This window comes from Harpia harpyja, chromosome 23, assembly GCF_026419915.1.
Source record: "Harpia harpyja isolate bHarHar1 chromosome 23, bHarHar1 primary haplotype, whole genome shotgun sequence".
In the NCBI taxonomy this organism is placed as follows: domain Eukaryota; kingdom Metazoa; phylum Chordata; class Aves; order Accipitriformes; family Accipitridae; genus Harpia; species Harpia harpyja.
The window spans coordinates 7,809,023-7,830,820 of NC_068962.1; the positions used below are offsets into that span (position 1 = coordinate 7,809,023).

The following is a 21,798-nucleotide window of genomic DNA, read 5'->3' on the forward strand; positions in this document are numbered from 1 at the left end:
AGCTTCAAAACCCCTGTTCCACAATGGAACACAAAAGGACTAATTCACTGAAGTGAGTTATAAAGAGAAAGCTTGACACAATCTGATCTTGCCTACTTTTTTTTTTTTTAAGAAAGCAGAAGCAGGATGAAACTGATAGTCTCTTTTCTTTTTCCCAGTTATAGTAAAAACTTTTATTAAAGTTTTAGTCTTTGGTCCACTCAGCTGTATTTTTGATCCAAAATAATCTATTCCAGGTACTGGTTGAAAGTCTATTAAAATACTTGCCTTAGCATGAACACAATATCAGTTTTAAACCTTTTTTTTCTTGAGATGAGGAGGAAATGAGAATTCTACCTCCGTTATTTCTGATTTCCTTGTGACAGCATAAAGTCTGAAGTGTTCAGTTGACCTTGAAAAGGGATAACATATTAGGCATTTATTTTTGCCTTGTGAGTATCACCTGTTGCGCTTTCTAAATGCTACCAAATACTTAATTATCAACCTTTTACTTAACTGGGATATCTTTGTATATTCAATTTATATGTTTTCAAAAATATGACTTAATATCTACCACTTTTGCTGCTACTTGCTAGTGCTAAGTGTTTTCCTTTCCTTGCAGAGAGAGAGAACAATAATACTAGATGCAATGAAATATACTTGCTATCCTCTGCTCTTGTGCATCCAAGTATCGAAGTGCACTATGGTAGAAAATCAATTTGAATAGTTTGAGATATGTTAAGTACTTTATTTCTTTATTTCAGTTCTTTTTTTTTTTCTTTTTTTCCTGAATTCTATCATATCTCTCATGCTGGCAAGGTGGTGTTAGTTCCTCAAATAAATTTAGACAATAATATGATATTCAGCAGCATTTGTCTTTCTATTAGTTCCAGAAAGATTCTTGTATTTCATGTACTATCAATAATTGCCAATGATACAGACTTTTTCTACTATTTCAACATAGTTTACAGATATTAATTTCCCTTTACAATGAATTTGCAAGATGCTGTACATCAATATTTGAATAACTTACTAAGCAAATACAAGAGAGAGACTTCTACATCTTCTGACTTTCTTATTTCAATTCCAGCTATATGCATTTTGCTTTATCAGGTAGTTTGTCATCCAGTTTTACCAAGGTTACTTAGGAAATCATTGGTGGAATTGTTTTAAATGTAAATTTAAATTTAACAACGAGTTGATACTTTCTCTTGGAATCAAGATTTTGGTTTTTAATAGAATCAATGGTTTGATTTTATTTTAGTAGCAAAATTAATTCTGGTTAGATAACTTGTCAAATTCCTTCAGATGAATGGAGACAAAATACTGAAATAGTCTCTGTCTGACTTTGGAAAGTATATTTAGCATCTTGATTAAGGCAAATTTAATTACTTGAGAGTATAATGAATAAAATGATGGAGAACTGGAAATTTTCACATACTACTATTGAAGTGACATTTTACAGAGGTTGTTAAGGGGTGAGGATGAATACAACATGGTGTTCTTAGTACTCACAATTACTACAAGTCCCTGAATTTTAGAAAGCATGTTCCAGAAGATACAAATATGGTTAGGAGTTATGCTTACTAAATTAAGAATTGTTGTTATGTAGATAGACATTACTGTCACTTAAAAATTCAATCTTACTCTACTTTCTGCAATTTTTAGGTATAAATGTATGTATTATGTGGGTTTTACAAGAAAAAATTAAGACAATTACTTTAAAATTGTTAATCTGAAGAAGAGCTTTCAGTTCTGTATGTTCAGACGCTTTCCTGAAACCTGTGGGCTTACTGATGGAGAAAAAAGCATCCTCTGTCAGTTTATATCTACTGGAACTTTGGAAAAGTAAGTTTTCCTTTAAATGCCGACATCTTTTATTATCTTTTGAACTCATATAATCCTTCTGGAATTTCATGTTTCCTACTTCATATTCTGATTTGTCCACTTTCTTGTTTGCGTGGCTATAAGACCTGTTTTATGGTAATTACTTTCACTGTCAGAAAGTGGTAGTTATGTTATTGTCATACAAGTTGTCTGTGAGATAGGCAAGTATTTTATGGCTTCTTTTATATCTTTGGCTTTCTTTTATCTCTTATCCTGAATGAGCCATTTTTGTATGAAGGAAACAGTTTCAAAGTCTTTAATATTCCTGTTTTGTTTAATATGAAAGTATCTCTAGGCTACGTAGTGTCCAACACATGCTTATTTATGTTTTAAGATATATATATATTTATAAATTAATATATATTATACATTTTCACTTGTAAAAAAACTTAGTTACTGGATTTGGTAAGAAAGTGGAAACTATGAAGACTTTCACTGAGCAAGGGAATGGAAATAAAGTTACCAGGTGGCATGCAAAATAATATCTGTTGTAAAGGAAAAATATAAACTAACATTACCTTTAGCATGGGTTTACAGTGGCTATACTAATACAAGACAGTGATCTAGATGCCACTGGGGAGAGCTCAGATAACGTCTCTTCTGCTGAAAAGAAAACAGAGTATTAGTCTGCATAGAAACAAGGAGGAAAACAATGTGGACAATATTAAAAATACAAGTAAATGAACAGTATAGTTTCATAGGAAATAATATATGCTGTACTGATTTGCACTGTAAATTTATATTTACAATACTTTATCATTACATAGAATTCAGGGAATTGTAACAAACATGGCCAATGGTATTGAAAAACTCTCACAAGAAGACGACAAAGGATTTAACCTGGAAAAGTGAAGACTGAAAACAGAACTATGTGAAATAACTGCAGAAAAGATGAACTTAGATAACTTGTTTTTCTTAAAATATGAACACAAAAGGATGTTCAATTAAAATAGAGGGTGATAAATTTGAAAGTGATGGAAATAAATACTTTGTCAGTTCATGATTGCAGTATTTAAGCTGCTTGGCACAAGAATGTGAAAACTATTAACTACCATATTTCAAGATTTAAACTAAACTTAATTTACTGGAAATGAGCAGGGAAGATTTTTTTCCCACATTTTCCTCTGGCTTGCCCTGCCCCCCCCCCCCCCCCCCCCAATTTGTTATACTTTGACTACTGAACTGGAGGAACCTCCTGCCTGATTTAGTGTGGCTGTACTTGTTTTCCTATTATTTCTTATTTTCATTCTTCATAATATAGTTCTTCTTTTACTGGAGATATTAGCTGGTGAGGATTTTATAACTGATTCCTGAGCCAAGTATTTTGGTTTTGTTTGAAACTTTCTGCATAAGAGTTCAATGGCAGTTTATCTTATTAGTTCAGTATAGTAAAATGTTTGTGTGAGAATTTTTAGTAATGTTCATCAGTGTAAAAAGCATCCTATCTTTCTTTATGAGGCTGGCTTTCTTTATGAGGTTTTCCTTGCATCGCAATGCAAATCGTATAGAATGCCGTCTGAGAACATAAAATTATTCAGACCCCTTAAACAGTTTTAGCATCTACTGTTTAGTGGAGCTGATATCTAGGATTTGATAACTTAGGTGTTTTCATGTAAGTATTTCTGTGTGTTGTCTAAACTTCAGCTGTAATCAATGAAAGTCTAATCACTGCAACTGGGGAGACAGAGAGAGATTCAGCTCACCTTGAAGTGCATGCACAAAGAGTTATTCAGATGCCAGAGATGTCACAGGGGATCTTGCCTTGCCAAAAAGGAAAGGAACAGATATTTCATAAGTCTTGTGTCATATCTATCAATCCCATGTGGATGCATCAAATACTGCAGGGCCCTAAAGGCATGGTTATACAAGAGAACAGCTCTCCAAGGTTCACTGATGACATTGATGGGTCTCCATAGAAGGTAAGATATCTAGCACTGTATTGGGTTTTCTTGGCAAGGTTTTGGTAGTGGGGAGGCTACAGGGGTGGGTTCTGAGAGAAGCTGCTAGAAGCTTCCCCATGTCTGACCGAGCCCATGCCAGCCGTCTCCAAGCCAGACCTGCCGCTGGCTGAGGCCAAGCTCACCAGTGACGGTGGTAGTGCCTCTGGGATAACGTATTTAAGAAGGGGAAAAACCGCTGGGCAACAGCAGCCGGAGAGCAGACTGAGAATATGGGAGAGACACAACCCTGCAGACCTGTCAGTGCAGAAGGAGGGGGTGGAGGTGCTCCAGGTGCCGGAGCAGAGATTCCCCTGAAGCCCTTGGGGAAGACCACGGTGAGGCAGGCTGTCCCTCTGTAGCCCATGGAGGTCCATGGTGGAGCAGATCTCCACCTGCAGCCCAGGGAGGACCCCACGCTGGAGCAGGGGGACGCCTGAAGGAGGCTGTGACCCCTTGGGAAGCTCGTGCTGGAGCAGGCTCCTGGCAGGACCTGTGGCCCCGTGGAGGGAGGAGCCCACGCTGGGGCAGGTTTGCTGGCAGGACTTGGGACCCCATGGGGGACCCACACTCTAGCAGTCCATGAAAAACTGCAGCCCATGGGAAGGACCCATGCCAGAGAAGTTTATGGAGGACTGTCTCCCGTGGGAGGGACCCCAAGTTGGCACAGGGGAAGAGTGTGAGGAGTCCTGCCCCTGAGGAGGAAGGAGCAGCAGAGACAATGTGTGATGAACTGCTGGCAACCCCCATCCCCAGGTCCCCTTTGCTGCTCAGGGGCAAGAGGTAGAGAAAATCAGGAGTGGAGTTGAGCCCAGGAAGAAGGGAGGGGTGGGGGGAAGGTGTTTTAAGATTTAATTTTTATTTCTCATTATGCTACTCTGATTTTGTTGGTAATAAATTAAATTCATTTTCCCCAAGTTGAGTCTGTTTTGCTCATGACAGTAATGGGTGAGGGATCTCTGCTTGTCCTTATCTTGACCCATGAGCCTTTCATTATGTTTTCTCGCCCCTGCCCAGCTGAGGAGGGGAGTGACAGAGTGGCTTTGGTGGGCACCTGCCATCCAGCCAGGGTCAACCCACCACAAGCACACATGTAGCCACTTACGTGTAGGAGTGCAAAGCTGAACCTGAATTCCACCTAACTTTTACTTTGGATGCCATACCCTGTGGACATGATACTAGACCTGGCAGGACAAAAGGGGTGAAGGGTGAAAAAGTGGGTTGGGACAAAAAGCTTTTGCAGCCATTGGAAACATGGAGGTCCTATTTCTACTATTTTGGGTACTGCTTTTACTTGTCCAGGATAGTAAAGAATGGAGACAACAGAGTTGTGTTTAATTGGTACAGGTAACATATCTCCTCTAGGGAAACAAAACCAAAATAAAAGCCCCAAAACACCTCTTGAGCAATGGAAATGTAGGACAAAAAAACGCTACAGACACAGGGTAGATTCTACTCTGTATTGCAGTTTAAGTAAGCATTCTGATACAGAGGTCTTCTGTGAAACGTGCTGATTTTTTTTTTTTTGTTCAGAATAAATTAACAGCCATTCTTTTGTGTATTTCTCAAAAGGCTTCTGTTATGAAGAAAAGACTCTATCTGGACTTTCCCAGGAATAGGGCCTGGGGGTACGGGCATATCAAAGAACTTAGTAATATTCCAGAAATGTGCAACTGCTTTCTATAAACTTTCATAATTGTGAAATCAGAAAGATATATTGCATACAGAAGTTGCCCTGAAGTACCATTATGAATTTATTTATTCACTTCTCAGAAATCTAATAGATTTCATTTTCTACTTTATGATAAATGCATATCTATGTGAAATGCTGAAAACAGTACAAAGGCACTTGTCTAAAATAGTCAGATATAATTGTAAGTGCCTTCATAACTGATACTAATAATTGCTGATAGTCAGTTTTATCAAGTGTTTCATAAAACAGAAATTGAAATTTGTAAATGTTACACTTCAATATCTCAGTTTTCTCTAGCTGGAAAACAGTGTAGGTACAGATGAAATCTAAGTTATTTAATTAACATGATTAAATAGTTAATTTGGAAGAAACAAACTGAATTTCAAGTATCCCTTGGCAGAAAGTCATCTTTTTCTGTGGACAGTTTGAATAAGATATAAAACAAGTTTTAAGACTTGGACAAGTTTCACACCACAAAAATGTCTCGGTCAAAGATTCCTGGAGCAAGTGGAATTCAGTGTTGTGGGGTTGCTGTGGGCTGAAGAACAGCAGGTGCCAATTGCTACCACAACAGTCCATTGGCAGCAATACCGCACCAGTTGAGACTTCCTGGTTCCCATCCATGAGCTGGTTCATCAGTTGAAGAGCCAAGGAGTGATCATCAAGACTCTCTCACCCTTTAATAGCCCTATATGTTCAGTACGAAAGTCTGATGGAGGGTGGAGGTTAACAGTGGAGCACTGTGATCTGAACAAAGTCATGCCACCACTGAGAGCTGCTGTACCAGACATGCTAGAATTCCACTATGAACTGGAGTCCAGGGCAGCCAAGTGGTTTGCCATGACTGGTATTGCTAATGTATTTTTCTCAATTCCTTTGGCAACAAAATGCAGGCCACAGTTTGCTTCCACGTGGAGGGGTATCTAATACACTTGGAATGTCTACCTCAGGGGTGGAAGCACAGTCCTAGCATTTGCCATGGACTGATTCAGGCTGCACTGTAACAGAGTTACGCCCCTGAACATCTGCAACACATCAGTGACATAATTGTGTGGGACAACAAAGTAGAATAAATGTTTGAGAAGGGAAAAAGAATAGTTCAGATTATTCTAAAAGCAAGGTCAAAGGAACTACCTAGAGATCCAGTTCTTGGGAGTCAAATGGCAGCTTGTGAGTTTGCTCTGTCGACAGACTGGAGAGAACTACTTTTGAGTACCGCCCTGAGCAACAGCAAGACTTTGAGCAGATCAAACAGAAGATAGCTTGAGTGGTAGCACTTGGACCCATCTGTACAGGACCAGTTATGCAAAATATGCTCTACACTGCAGCTGGGGACCATGACCTTACCTAGAGCCTCTGGCATACCAGGAGAAACCTGAGGTTGACCTCTAGAGTTCTGGAGCCAGGAGTATTGAAGCCCACTACACCCCAACTGAAAAAGAGATACTAACAGAACATGAGGTTGTTCAAGCCACTTCAGAAGTTGTTGGTACAGAAGCACAGCTCCTCTTGGCACCACAATTTCCTGTGCTGGACTGGATGTTCAAAGGAAGTGTCCCCTCTACACATTACGCAACCAACGTTATGTGGAGTAGGTAGGTAACATTGATCATGCCATGGGCTTGAATGGAAACCTCAACCGCCCAGGAATCCTGGAAGAGATCATGAACTTGCTAGAAGGCAAAGATTTTGGAGCATTGCCTGAGGAGGTGATTCATACCCAAGAGGCACCACCATATAATGAGTTTTCAGAAGATGAAAGACATTATACTCTGTTTACTGACAGATCCTGTCATATTATAGGAAACCATTGGAAGTGGAAAGCTGCTGTGTGGAGTTCCACAGGACAAGTCGTTGATGCTGTTGAAGGAGAAGGTTAGTCAAGTCAGTTTGCAGAAGTGAAAGCCATCTAACTGGGTCTGGAGACTGCTGAATGAGAAAAGTGGCCAGTACTCTATCCCTATATTGACTCATGGGTAGTGGCAAACACCCGGGGGGGTGGGGGGGGCTACAGCAGTTGAAGCAAATCATCCAGCAGCACAGAGGTTAACCCATCTGGGTTGCCACTTTGTGGCAAGAGATTGCTGCCTGTATAGAAAACATTGCTTTAAACGTGTCACATAGACACTCACCATGCCCCCAGAACACACCAACATCGAAACAACAGGGAGACCATGCTGTCAAAGTCAAAGTGACTCAGATGGACCTGAACTGGGAGTGTTGGGCACTGGGGCATGGAAGCACAGGGATATAAATTTAGCAGCACGCGGTTGATTAACACCGTAGGATTTGCTAGCCATCCTGTCCGTGCCCAGACAAAGTCCCTACATACTGTGGGAGGAGATAAGATCCCTGTAGTGCACACAGGGAAGTGGCTAGGGAAGGCAGTGTGGGTTGCTCCTCCCTTGAGAAAAGGCATACTCATTAATGGGATTATCTTCTCTTGAGAATCCAGGTGCTCTTGGTGGATAATGTGGAAGGGTGGGGAGATCTGGTGTGTACCTCAATGAGATTTAACCTTGGGGGAAAATAATCCACGGTGTAAGTTGTATGTTGTATGAAGTAATGCAGAAAGAACTACCTGAACAAAAAAAGATTGAGCTTCGAAAGGAACTGGGTGAGTGCACCAATGATCAAAGCAACCTGATATTGGTGCCCAACCATCCGACATGCTGCTTATCCTGTCCTGAGTGACCACCTTGACAGATGGGGCCCAGGTCATTGCCTGTTCTTATGGACATTTTGGGGAGTGGCAGAGGCCTATGAAGTGGGGAAATTATATCTATCTGTCTGTTAAGGGACAGGGGATAATGGTTAATGGGAATGTATAAATCTGTATGTTGGATGTAAAGATGGTTTTAGTATGTATTATAAGTTTTAATAGTTGGTTAGAGGGGATTTCAGGAATGAGACATAGATACAATGGGATGTCAGAAGATATGTAGATGTATCAAATCATGTGGGACTTGAGCGTGGTGCAAATGGTGTGGAATAAGGGATGGAGATTGTACTAGGTCTGGCTGGAATGGATTTCACTTTCTTCATAGCAGCCCATATAGTTCTTGTACGTTGCACTTGTGGCGAGAATGGTGTTGATAATGCACCAATGTTTTGCCTGTTACTAGGCAGTGCTTGCACAGCATCGAGGCTCTCTCGCAACCCTCCCCCTGCAAAGCCTGGTAGGCTGGTGGTGGGCAAGAGGTTGAGTGAGGACTTACTGGGACAGCTGACCCAAACTGATGAAAGGGTTGTTCCATACCATATGGTGTCATGCTCAGCAATAAAAGCTAAAAGAAAGGAGGAGGAGGGGGAACGTTCATTATTAAGATGTTTGTCTTCCAAAGTAACCACTATGCGTACTGAGGTCCTATTTCCCTGGAACTGGCTGGACATTTCCTGCTGATGGGAAGTAGAGAATAAATCTCCTTTGGGTTTGCTTTGGTTCAGCCTTTGGTGGTTTTTTTTTTTAATTATTATTTTTTATTTATTATTTTTTTAATTAAACTGCCTTTATCTTGACCCACCTATAGGTTTTCTTCATCTTATTTTCTCCTCCTGTCCTGCTGAGGAGGCGTGTGAGAGCAGCTTGGTGGGGACCTGGCAGCCAGCCAGGTTAATCTAGGTTAATCTACTACAGTAACTTTTGAATAAAATGAAGGACAGATGGCAGTCCTTGTCTAGGGACTTGTAGCCTCTGGTAGACTGCTCAGATAAATCTTGGAGAAGTCCCAGTCCTTCATAGCTCTGTGGTAAAAGCAATCTTTTCAAAAAAGAAAGCTGCCTTGCAAAGACCACATTATTTTGCTGCAAATCCTTTTAATATTTACCACAAAGAAAATATTTACCAAAAAGATTTCTTTCCATTTTCTTTTTTCTACACCACATACTCATATAATGCTATGAATCTTTTATCAAATCTCATATCCTATATATCAGGGTTTCTAAAATATCATACTAGTGACAGTGCTGAAATGCAAACCATTTCAGTATGGTAGCACCTTCCCTTTGCCTGTGTTCAGGCTATCACCTGCGTGAAAGGTTAGCTGTCTTCATGTGATCAGTTGCCTTTAATGTGTGAATAATAATACTGCGATCACTGACCTATATTTGTCATCTTAACACAGCCAGTTACTAATTATGTGTTTAGTAGTAAGTAACCAATGCATACAAAAGTAACTTCAGACTTCAGATTAATTGGCTTGCAGAAATGTGGCTGAGGAACCTCAGCTAACATTGAGACATGCTGTTCCTGTCCCATTGACATGATCAAGGCCAAGACATGGGTGTAATGGGTACTGTGGTGGGTTGAGATGGGTGGGGTGTGAGACTGGGTCCTAATTTGCAATGGTGAGGAAAGCAGGTTGGACAATGGCAGGAGAGCAAGGGAGTAATGAAACTGAAAATGCACTGTTGAGGGGATGGGAGGCTGAGGCAAGAATGAGAGGAGGGAAGGAACAAGTGCCACCTCCAGCATGCACGTGGGTAACTGGGCGCAAAGCAGGGAACTGCTCAATCGTCTTTGCCATTCTTGATGACGCATTTGCAAACCAATACTTACAGCTCCTGCTGGCACTCCTGGAACTTCAGCACTACAAAAGCCAATGAACTTGGAAACCTTGTTCTAGCTTTCTGCTTTTCATTGAAAAATATGAACATCTTTGTTCTGAAGTTATTTTTGAATGTAAGGTGGTGGTGATTTAGTCTGACTAGTAACTCCAAATGAGGGGATAGAAAGAAACTTTCTAACCTTTCCATCTGCCATATCTGCTTGGAAACTCCTCAACCATTGTAAATACTTTGGTTGACTTAGTATGTGTGTTATTCACAAAGAGGCAAAATAAATGCAGGTATTAATTTGAGTGACTGGCATTTTTCTTTGTTGACTGTACTGCAGTGTAACATAGACAATGCTTCTATTATAGCAACAATGTGATTATCTGCCAACAGTTTTATCTTCAACAGTAACTTTTTAATATATACATCATGGTATCTTTTAAACAGATTAATTGATATAAGTAAATGGATATAAATTAATTAATTTTTTAATTTCTAACAATAATCTTTACCAAATTTAAAGAAAAAATAAGGAAAGAAATAAAATGTGGGTGATAACAATGTTCAATTTAGCTGTTTCTAAACTCCTTTGGATGGTTTAAAAGATCATTTGTAAAAAAGAATGACAAGCTCAGGTAAAGGCTAAGACATTGTGCTAAGTGTAGGAAGCTCTGTATTAAAACTCATTACATTCAAACACTGTTGTAAATACTCTTATTTTAAAATCAAATGATTTTGCTTCTTCATTTTTCATCTCTTTGGCCATATGTGCGGTAAACTTGTTGAGTAATTCATCCATCACTTGGCAAGTTTAATGAACCTGTGTTTGCAAAATGTAGATTGCAAGGCAAAGACGTCAGCTGGGAGAAAAACATAGTTTTTAACTAAACAGTGTATCTTAATTATGCATTTAGTCATAATTGTTTTTCTTTACTGGCTTGTTTTTAATTTTAATTGTGTTAAAAGATTTCCACTGGGAAAAATCAAGCATGGCATGATGATTTGATAAACGTTCTGTGTTGAAGCTTAAAACATGTGTTTAGCAATATTGTAAAAACCTGAATCTGTTTTTGACAACAAACTCTGTGTCCTGATGATGCCAATCTTTTGGAATAACTGAAAATACAAGATGGCAACAGTCCTTTTTTTGACACATTTTGTTAAATAATCAAAAGTACTTAGAAGCTGTGTATTATGAAAAGAAGTTTTGAGGATAGTGGCCACCATGTCCCTTCTTCAAGAGAAAAAAATATTTAAAGACTATGTTGCTTTTATTCACTTCATTCAAATTACTTTTAATTTTAAAGAATAAGTCAGCAAGAGCTCTCTGATTTTGATGATGGTATCCACTCAAAATTCTCCAGGGTCTATAGAAACAAACAATGACCATGGTATTAAACATTTCTAGTCATCCTAACAAAAGATCTGTAACATTGTTTTGTCAAGATTTCTGCATTACGCTGGAGGAGAAGCAAAAAGCGTGGTCCTCTGACCTACTGAATTGGATGTAGATATTTGTAAGAAATGCAAAAAATAATAATGCTGTTTTAATAGAAATTAATACATGCATGGGGCAGGACATAAGTGGGACGTTCTACACACAGCAGAGCAGAGGATCTTTTTTTTTTTTTTTTCCAGAAGTACCAATAGGTATACCTTTGGAGAACTTAATAGTTGTATTGTACTGCTAAAAATATATATATGTATGTGTTAGTTTGTAGGCACGTATATGTATATATATATGAGTGATTTCAGATGCTTGTCTTTGTTAGGAACTTAGAGGTTCATTCCTAAATGTAAGTTTAGGTTTGGGGGGGGTGTTGGTTTTTTTCTTTTTTAGAGCAAAGCAGAAAAGATCCCTATTTACTGGTGTCCCTCAGGTATGAATATGGTGGTTGATGTATGTGTTGCTGTAATATTGTAAAATGCCTTTGATCAGTCAAATTAGAGCTAAATACCTATGAAAAATCTTACTGTATGACTTTCTTCAGAGAGCTCTTATGGCGAGGTCAGTTGCATAGAAATGGAGTCAGGACCCTGAGATATCAAAAAGTGATATGCTAATGATAAGTGGGTACTGTGTTTCAAGAGTTTAGCTAGAGACATGAATGGTTCTGCCCTTGACCTACTTAACTAGCGGAGTAGCTGTTTATGTGCATTTCAGCACCTTTTTACAGTGATTCTGAACTCTTTGTTCATTAATATGGAGAAAAATACATCGTTTTGATTTAGCAGTGTGCTCTAGAAGGAAGTGAAAATTATTTTAAATTATTATTTAATTGTTACCTTCTGCTAAGGCCAAAGCAGTTACTCCTTTCTTGTTCTTGAGCAAAATGGCTACACAGTTGTTAAACTTAGCAAGAAGTCTTTGTGATCTTCTTTATGGTTCTTTAAAATATAAAATTTATTCTATGAATATTTCCTGTGCTTACTAATTATAACAATATGCCAATATCTCCCTCATGGTTGGTAAGCTCTAGCTTAATAAGTCCAGTTCAGACCTCAGTTTTTCTGACAAAGTGGAAATAAAACAGTTCAGTTCACAAATTTAAAAATTTTTTTTTTACTCTTTAACTTCACTGATTATTGTAAAAACAATGCTACTACTTATTTGTAGCAGGATTTCCCTCACCTTCTGTAGAGAAGAAAACTTCTTGTTAATTTGCCATTCACCACATTTTATTATTGCAGATTTATCAGTAAAATGAAAAGTGTTATCTTTTACTATTAAGTAAATTAGGGTTAAATTATTTGTGGGTTAAGTAAATTAGAATTTAAAGACTGTGTCTGTGTGTGTACTCTGCTCCAAACTCCCTCACAGCAAGATGATTGATACCAAGGCACAAAGTAAAGAGTAAGCCAGGATGCATCAGAGATGTACTTCTTCTGCTCGGGTGACAGCTAACTAATCCTCAAGTATATTTTGCACAAATTTGAAGTCACATTTCCAACCTAAGCAAAATCTTTTAGCTCTAAATGATGAAATACTTCAAATCTCACTTCTGTGCGTCATTCTTCTTCAGTACAACAAATAAATTGTGTGGATACTTGATTAAAGTTCTGGAAGTATAATCCATGTTATTTCTCTAATGTGGAGATGGAATATAGTTTGATCTGTGTTTGACCTTTTTGAAGCATCTAGTAGTGGTGAAAAGAAAAATAAATTACAGACGATCCATGGTATTCTGTCACATACACATAAATAACTAACTTCAGAAAGTATCAGTCTGAAGTAAGGGTTCTCTCTACACGTTAATGTATTTAGTTTGAGAACTTCTATTTGGGTTTGATAGTAGATTACTCTTGGGACCATTATGCTGTTTACTCTCCCTGAGACCACTCAAGTAAGAAAAGAACCATCAAAACAAGGCTGTGCAACTAATTGATTTTTTGGTTCATTGGCTGAATGAAACAATTGTGGAAACAATCAGGTCAAGCTAAAGTTAAGTGTTTTTGGTTTTCATGCTGAAACAAAAGGAAAAGTTTTAAATGTGTTAAATATTTTGATTTTCTTGAAATAAGTACTGTATACTTCAGTTGGAGCCTAAAATTTGGTATTTTGGTTAACAAGTAGTCCTTCTATGACCCTAGTGCAGATATTTGTTCCTCACACTTTTTATTGCAGTAGCAATATTAAGGTCATCACTGCTATTACTACGGCTTTTCAAAAGTATGTGATTCGGCTCTATTTCCATAAAACGTATTTTCTATATATTTCTATTATTGCGAAACGTTTGATGATGCAGTACCCTTATCATACCACTGTCATAGTAATGATGAACAAAATTCTTTTCTCTTATAGAGCTTTTTTTCCTTTATTAAAATGCAACTCTATTAATCATAACTTTGACAGTTTAATGCTTGGATTGCAGCATTAAGATGTAATTCATTAAAATTTGTTCCAGGCAGCGTGAGTCACACAGTAAAATATTTATTACTGTTTTCAGCACTTATGGCAGAAAACTGAATTAAAGAAATAAAGAATTATCATATATACCTTATATATTGATGATATTAGCCTGTAAAAAAAAGTTACAGGAATGTGTGATACACTCTGTAACATGGTAGTCTTGTTCCACCATGCTTGCATGTCTTCAACATCAAGATTTTACCAGAATCATCTAGCCAAAGTATTTACCCCTCTTTTCATCAGCTGGAAGGTACTGACTGAGGTCTAAAACCATATCATCAGTCAATGTTAAAATTCTCATTTCAGCCAAAGGTGCCTATCAGTGTTGTTTTCAGCCAGAGGGACGACACAGCAGGGCATGAGCAATTCGGGAAGTTTTACGAGTGCATTGATGGTAGCTTCCTGCCCCAGGTGACTGAGGAACCAACAAAGAAACAGACTTTACTGGATCTCATACTTGCAAACAAGGAAGGATTGTTTGGCTTGTGAGGACCAGGGCAGCCTTGGTTGCAGTGACCATGACACGAGTGCAGGATCCTGAATGGAAGGAGCAGGACTAAAGTCAGAATCACAGCCATGGACTTCAGAAGAGCAGCCTTTAGTCTTTCAGTGATCTGCTTGAAAGAACATCATGGGAGACTGTCCTGGAGACAAGAGAGGCCCAAGACAACTCATTAATATTCAAGGATCACATCCTCCAAGCTCAAGAATTTGAGCATCCGGATGAGCAGGAAATCAAACTAAGGCAGCATGGATGAGCAAGGATCTCCCAGTTAAACATAAAAAGGAAGCGTACAAGAGATGGAAGCACAGGTAGGTGACTCAGGAGTAATGCAGAGATGCTGTCCAATTGTGCAGGAATGGGATTAGGAAAGCCAGGGCCCACGTGGAGTTAAATCTGTCAGGGAACATGAAAGGCAATAAGAAAGGATCACACAAGCACATAAACAGCAAAAAGAAAGGAAAACATGGGCCTTCTGCTGAATGGGGAAGGGGACACAGTGACAGAGGACACAGAAAAGGCTGAGGTACTCAATGCGTTCTTTGCCTCAGTCTTTACCAGTCAGGGCAGCCTTAAGCAATCCCTGCCTGCTGAGACTGGAGGGTGTTAGTTTGGAGGAAAGAAGACTTCCCCTTGGTGGAAAAGTATCACGTTAGAAAACATATAAACAAACCAGGTACCCGCAAGTGCACAGGACACGATAGGATGACCATGAGTGCTGAGGGAGCTGACTGATGCCATTGTGAGGCCACTCTTGATTGTCTTTGAAAGGTTACAGGCACGAGGTTCCTCAGCAGTGGAAGAAAGCAAATGTCACTCCTACCTTCAAGAAGGAGGGTCTGGGGAACTACATACAGCTCAGCCTTACTGTGATCCCTGGAAGGTGATGGAGAAATGAATCCTAGAAACCATTTCCAAATACATGAAGGACAAGAACTTGTTTGGGAGTAGTTGGCATGGATTCACAAAAGGCAAATAATGCTCAAGCAATCTCATAGTCTTCTACAGTGACATGACAGACGGTGGATGAGAGGAGGGCAGTGGATGTTGATTATCTTGACACTGTCTCCCATAGCATTCTCATAGACAAGCTGATTAAGCAGGGACTGGGAGGTGGACAGGCAAGTGGACTGAAAACTGCCTGAACATCTAGGCCCAGAGGATTGTGATCAGTAGCAGCTGATCCAGCTGGAGGACAGTTCCAAGTAGTGTACCCCAGGGGTTGATACCGAGTCTTACACTGCTTAACATCATCATTAATGATCTGGATGATGAGACAGAGTGAACCCTCAGTAAGTTTGCTTATGACACAAAACTGGGAGCAGTAACTGCTACACCAGGAGGTTGTGCTGCCATTCAGAGGGACCTGGACAAGCTGGAGAAAAGGGCCAACAGGAACCTAATGCAGCTTAACAAAGGGATGTGCAAAGTCCAGCACTTGGGGAGGAATAATGTACCGCTGGATGCTGACAGGCTGCGAAGCAGCTTTGCAAAGGCAGCCCTACTGGTGCTGGTGGGCATCAAATTGACCATGAGCCAGCAATGTGCGTTTTTGGCAAAGGCGGCCAGCAGTCTTTGGGGCTGCACTAGGCCGGGCACTGCCAGCAGGTCAAGGGAGGTGATCCTTCCCCTCCACTCAGCCCTGATGAGGCTGCATCTGCAGTGCCGGGTCTGGCTCTGGACTGCCCAGCACAAGAAAGGCATGGACATACTGGAGTGAGTTCTGTGAAGAGCCATGAAGATGATGAAGGGACTAGAACATCTCTAATATGAGAAGCTAAGAGAAGTGGGGCTGTTTAGCCTAGAGAAGAGAATGCTCAGGGGTTATCTTATCAATGTATATAAATACCAGATGGGAGCAGTAAAGAAGATAGGCTCTTTTCAGTGGTGCCCAGTGACAGGACAAGAGGCAATGGGCACAGACTGAAACACAGGAAATTCCATCTGAACATAACAAAACATCTTTTCATGGTGTGGGTGATCAAATCCTAGACCAGATTCCTGAGAGCCTCCACGTAAGAAAATAGAGACCCAGCTGGACAGAGCCCTGAGCTTTTGGTGACCCTGTTTTGACCAGGGGCATTGGACTAGATGATCCCCAGCTGTCCCTTCCAACCTCTATGATTGTGTGATTCTGTATACTACTTCTGATTTGGTGCCTCTTCCTATGAAGAAAATATACACTTTTAAGTGATATAGATGTAATAGACATTTTAAGGGCTGTATTTGAAAATTCAGAAAAGTTTATGCTGTTTAACTGGAGGTTGATCCAATGTTCAATGCCTTTCCCTTCAAATCAGTAATATAAAATGTGAAATTAATTACAACACATTTCACTATCACAGTAAGCAGCAACTTGTTCTTAATTTTTGCAGCATTTTAACTAGCTTAGTTAAAATTACTTCCAACACAGGTCGAATCAGTCTGAGCTGCTTCCTACTTTCCCTTCCCATTGCAATTCCAATTCCAGCTGCAGGTGCCTTCTCCCTTTTTTTGTGCTAGTACTGGTGCTTCTTTATCTGTTAGTAAACTGATTCAAAATGCCAAACTGGAAAAAATCTAATCCAGCAGAAAAAAAAGAATATTGTTTTATGTCAAGAAACAGAAGTGGATGACTTCTGCATGGAAGACAAGGCTTTATATTATAATTTTGTATTTATAAGGCACTGACTTCTAAGTCCAGAGCTGATGTTTCTATGAATACAGAACATACTGTCCCAAATTGCTTGAATTTTTAAGTCCTCTCCAGGATTAGCAGGAAATGTAGGGAACAATGGTATTTCCTCCTTCCTGCCTGCCCCCACCTACAAAATAACTTAAGTCCATTACCCCTTCAGAAATTTATACCCCCCCCGCCCTGATCCAATAAGTCTGCTAGCGTCTCTAATGTCTGACATCACTGACTTCTAGTCAAGCCTTACTCTCAAAAACTGTCCATGTTTCTTGTCTTAATGTTTGCCACTTAACCTGACTCAATCTTCTAAATTGAATGAATAAAGGAAAGTAAAAGTGTTTTCAACAGCGTGCACTGTTGTCTTGGTGGTAAGTCAAGTCTTTTTCTCTAGATGAAATATTTTACTCACTTGTAGATTTGGTAATCTGTCTTCACAAAAATTAGAAGATTGTCTAGATAAACAGAACACCAGTCTTATTGTCTCTTAAAATATTTTTCTTGAGAGAAGTGAATTTTAAAGGACAGTAAAGCATCAGTTCTAGTGATCCATTTAAAATTATGACACTGTAGAGAATTATTTGTCAGAAGGAAAGGGAGGAATGCTGTTATTGCTTTTTGCATGGAGTGACTCTTGCTCTGTGAAACATAATTTACAGTTCCAGAGATAAATCAACTGGGCTATGCTCTTGCAGACAGCTTTCTCTTTCAAACAATATACTACTAGGTTATTGTAGTAGTGAGATATCGCTTCTGATGTGTTGCATGTTTTCACATAATTCATGCTCTTTAGATATTAGAACAAAGTACCTAATAATTATGAAATAATGAATACAGTATGTTTATTAATTTTTGGCAATGTTAAAAGAGGTTACGTACGTAAGGATTATATACATATCATATTAACTTTATAATCATATTTTTGTTCAAAAATGTTTAAATACAAATTATTTTTTTTCTATTTTATTTTATGACACTCAAGATATAGAAAGGCAGTTAATTAAAGTTGGGAATATTTCACTTTGGCAATGAAAATAAATCTAGTATTGAAGGCTAATCCCTCTCCTCAGTGTATACTGTGGATAGATTTTGAAATCTGAGAGATCCATATTAAATCATTATTATCCTGTTAGTGCTTTGCTCCTGTGTGATTGGATACTACTATTTGTGCAAAAGTCTTTTTTATTTCTTGAGAAAATAAGAAAGAAAAAAAAAGAGGAAAAAAAAAGAAATTAAAAAAAAGCTGTACTTGATATTTGGAATTTATTCTCAGTGTTTTCTCCCTGAACTAATTTTGTTTTTTTGTATTAAATTATGCATTTTCCCTTGATTATCTCTCTTCCCAAAAGTGGTCCATCTTCAGATGAATTTTTGTTTCTGATTCTGACTTAACAGAGACTGTGACACAATTACACAAATCTGAATGAGAAAAGTTTCAATTCACTGAAAAGACAGACCAGAAAATGTATATCCTACTTCTTCTGCAATATGGAATTAATTATGTTAGTTGTCATGAAGAGTACATTAGCAAATCTATGTATATGTGAGGAAGTTCTAGCCTAAACATTCTTCCAAAACTGAAACTGGTTTGGATTTTGGAGACACAAAGAATATTGATAACGTATTTGTACCTCTCGGTTTGTATCCAACCCAAATCTCGGATCACTGAAGCAACAGAAAAATCTTGGCATTACCTGTATTATTTTGTGTGTGTGTGTGCTTAGAGATGCAGAATTTGTTCTAAAGGTGCTGTATACTATTCAAATACATAAAAAATGATGTTTTCTCAGAGAGCTTATGATCTAAATTTAAAATAAGAAAACAATTGTTCATAAACTCATCAAATCATGTACACTGGGTTATCTAAATTTTAAAAAAGAAACCAATTGCTTACAAATTCATCAAAGCATGTATGCTGGGTTATCTGACTGGGGAGGAGAATAGCAACATCATGGTGTAGAAGATAATACAATCTTACGTAGCAGTTAGTTAGCGCGCTTGTCTTCTACCTGTGCTTCTTTACATGTAAGGCTCTGTAGGGCAATGCATTCCCTAGCCAGACAGTCACACTGCTGTCTTCCCTGTCTACTGAAATATATCAAGTCTAAGAAGAAGATAGCGTAAACCAAGATGGGCTGTAAGAATCTGAATGTATTAGCCTTGATAGAGAGATAGATCTGTGTATTTATGAGGTCTGTTGCAAAGATGTGACTTGCATTATCAGACACATGATAGTTTTTAATGTCATTTAGCAACTTCACATCATTCAAGTGTTTGGTAGATTAAAGGTCTGCTAATTAAACTTTACTAAATCACTGTGCCTCCAATGATGAGGGTTTTCAGATTTACAGAGGAAAAGAATGTAACATATGCAAGTGTATTGCTACATGATATGTACTGTAGCCACTTTAATTTATATGCTTTCCTTCATTATACACTTTATTTTTAAAATTCCAGTATATAACTTGCCCATCACATCTAGACAATAACTAAGCATAAACCTGTGAAAGGATCTGAATCACTTTAAACTTATTTAAATGTCTTCTCCTCAGGTAATATGGTAAGGCATACCTATAATGGTTTATTATATATCAAGGTATTGTAACAGAAATTCAGAGAGACCCTGAACTACTGAAGAGTTGAACTTGTATTATAATGTCAAGAAAATTATGGACCAATGTTTTTGCATTGGAAAGAAAAGATGAGTGCACACATAGTTTGGTTTCACATTTATAACAGAAGGGGGGTGATAAGTTGATAGGAAAACAAGTGTGACTGTATGATAGTGGCAGGAATAATTGTTTGAAAAAGTCTTCTGTTTCAAGCAGAAGGGCTTTTATAGGTACATGATATTTTAAAATGTAAGACCTTTGGTTCTGGATATTTCTTTCTTCTGATGTCTCCAAAGACTGTTTGTTGACCTTTAGAAGACCATGTGAAGCCTCCTGGTTCTTTCCATCTTTACCGTTAAGTATCACTGGCTGATTTAGACTTGTGTGGAAAGTGAATAGGAATAAACTTTTTTTTTTTTTGTAAAGATAAAGGAGGAAAAGCAATAATAACTTTATAGAAGTGGATTCATTTGCATTTCTGTAAATCATTTCATGAAATGTAAATTAATGCAGAATTCTATATTCAGTATGTACCCATTGAATTCAAACGTGTTATAAAAATTCTTGCAGTGAGACTCATTTACAGATCTCAGTTCAGTGCATTTCTAACTGTTCACGTAATAGAATGTGTTACACATTGCTGTCAGATGTAATGGTACTAACACTGAGCACAGATTATAGCTCTACTGGGTAATGTCTGATAGTACAAGAAAGAAAATGACGAGATGCACTCTGGCCAGTTCTGCATTGTTGAAATTAAAGTAAATAATGCTATTGACTTTACTAGAAATATGACTAGATTCGGGTGTACGATAGTCCTACAGGTAGAAAAATAGGATGTTTTAATGTGAACAAGGAAAGTCTGAACTGTACAGTACATATCAGGTTATAGCATTTACCCAGATAGACAAGTCATGCCATAGTTTTAGACTGGCTAAGCTTTTGAATCAACAAAACCCCCCTCCCCTCTGAATCTTTTATCACTAAAAATTACCTGAAAACTAGGTAATTAGTTTGTGATCAACTACTTTAAAAGGCAAAGCATAAATTAAGGACTATGTGTATATAAATGTATCTGCACGCATTTAAAATATCTTCCATAGTTTCTTACCAGTCGATGAAGAAGTCATGTCTTTTTTGAAACAGTACTTGTTAAGAAAAAAACGTAAATTTTTTGTTAGCTTTATGCTAAAATTGCTATAATATTCCAATTCAAAAATTGTAAGAGAACAGGTATTATCTTCAGTAATTTGGAAACAACTTGGTGCAGGATTTAGTCCTCACTTGCATCTGGTTTTCTACTTACGTAAGAACTAAGATATAAGCTCAGATAAGGTTATTGCAGATATTGTAGTGTTTAGTTGATTTATAAAATTTGATAAATAAAGCAAGAAAATAAGCAATTGAAAGCCAAACCAAGTCTGTGAGTTATAGTTTCCAGACTCTCTGGAAAAGGAAAACTATGTGAGCAAAATACTTGTTCCTAATATACAAAAAGAAGATTTTCACATTGATATATAACTTGTTTTACATGTTACAAGGATTTAGCGCTCTGATAAATGTCTGAGAGAAATATACAGAGGACTGTTGAAGTTCATCATTGGTACTACTCATGCTTAAAATCAGACATCTCAGTTACTCGATCGTGAGGGTGCATTTATGATCATTCACTTATAAAAAATTTCTGCATGATGTAAAAAGTGCCTTATCATTATTTTTCTTGTTTTAAAATGTGTTTATTGAGAATATTGTTGACATTGGAACAAAGCTATTGCTATCCTAAATACCACTACTCTGTTTAGAAGGTTCTGTAACAGAATATTTCTTTAAAAGCTTTAACAATCCATGTCAAACCTGAGACTGCTTTTTCAGAGACTGAATAAAAGAGCATTGGACAGCTAGTCATCTAGTTTATTGTGTTCACTAATGTTTCTACTGTTTCTGAAAATAATAATTTTTTTTGCTCTCAATGTATTAGAGTCAAATTTTTCATCTTTTCTTGAAGAGCAGTACCATCTACTGCAAAATTTCAAGCCTTCCCCCATAAAATGCC

At 38.0% G+C, this 21,798-nt stretch overlaps 1 pseudogene; it reads left to right on the forward strand.

Annotated features, from left to right (window-relative positions):
* LOC128135367 (uncharacterized protein C12orf50-like) overlaps positions 1-7,376 on the forward strand; it is a 176,902-nt pseudogene extending 169,526 nt beyond the window's left edge.
* Positions 7,377-21,798: the final 14,422 nt, after the last annotated feature.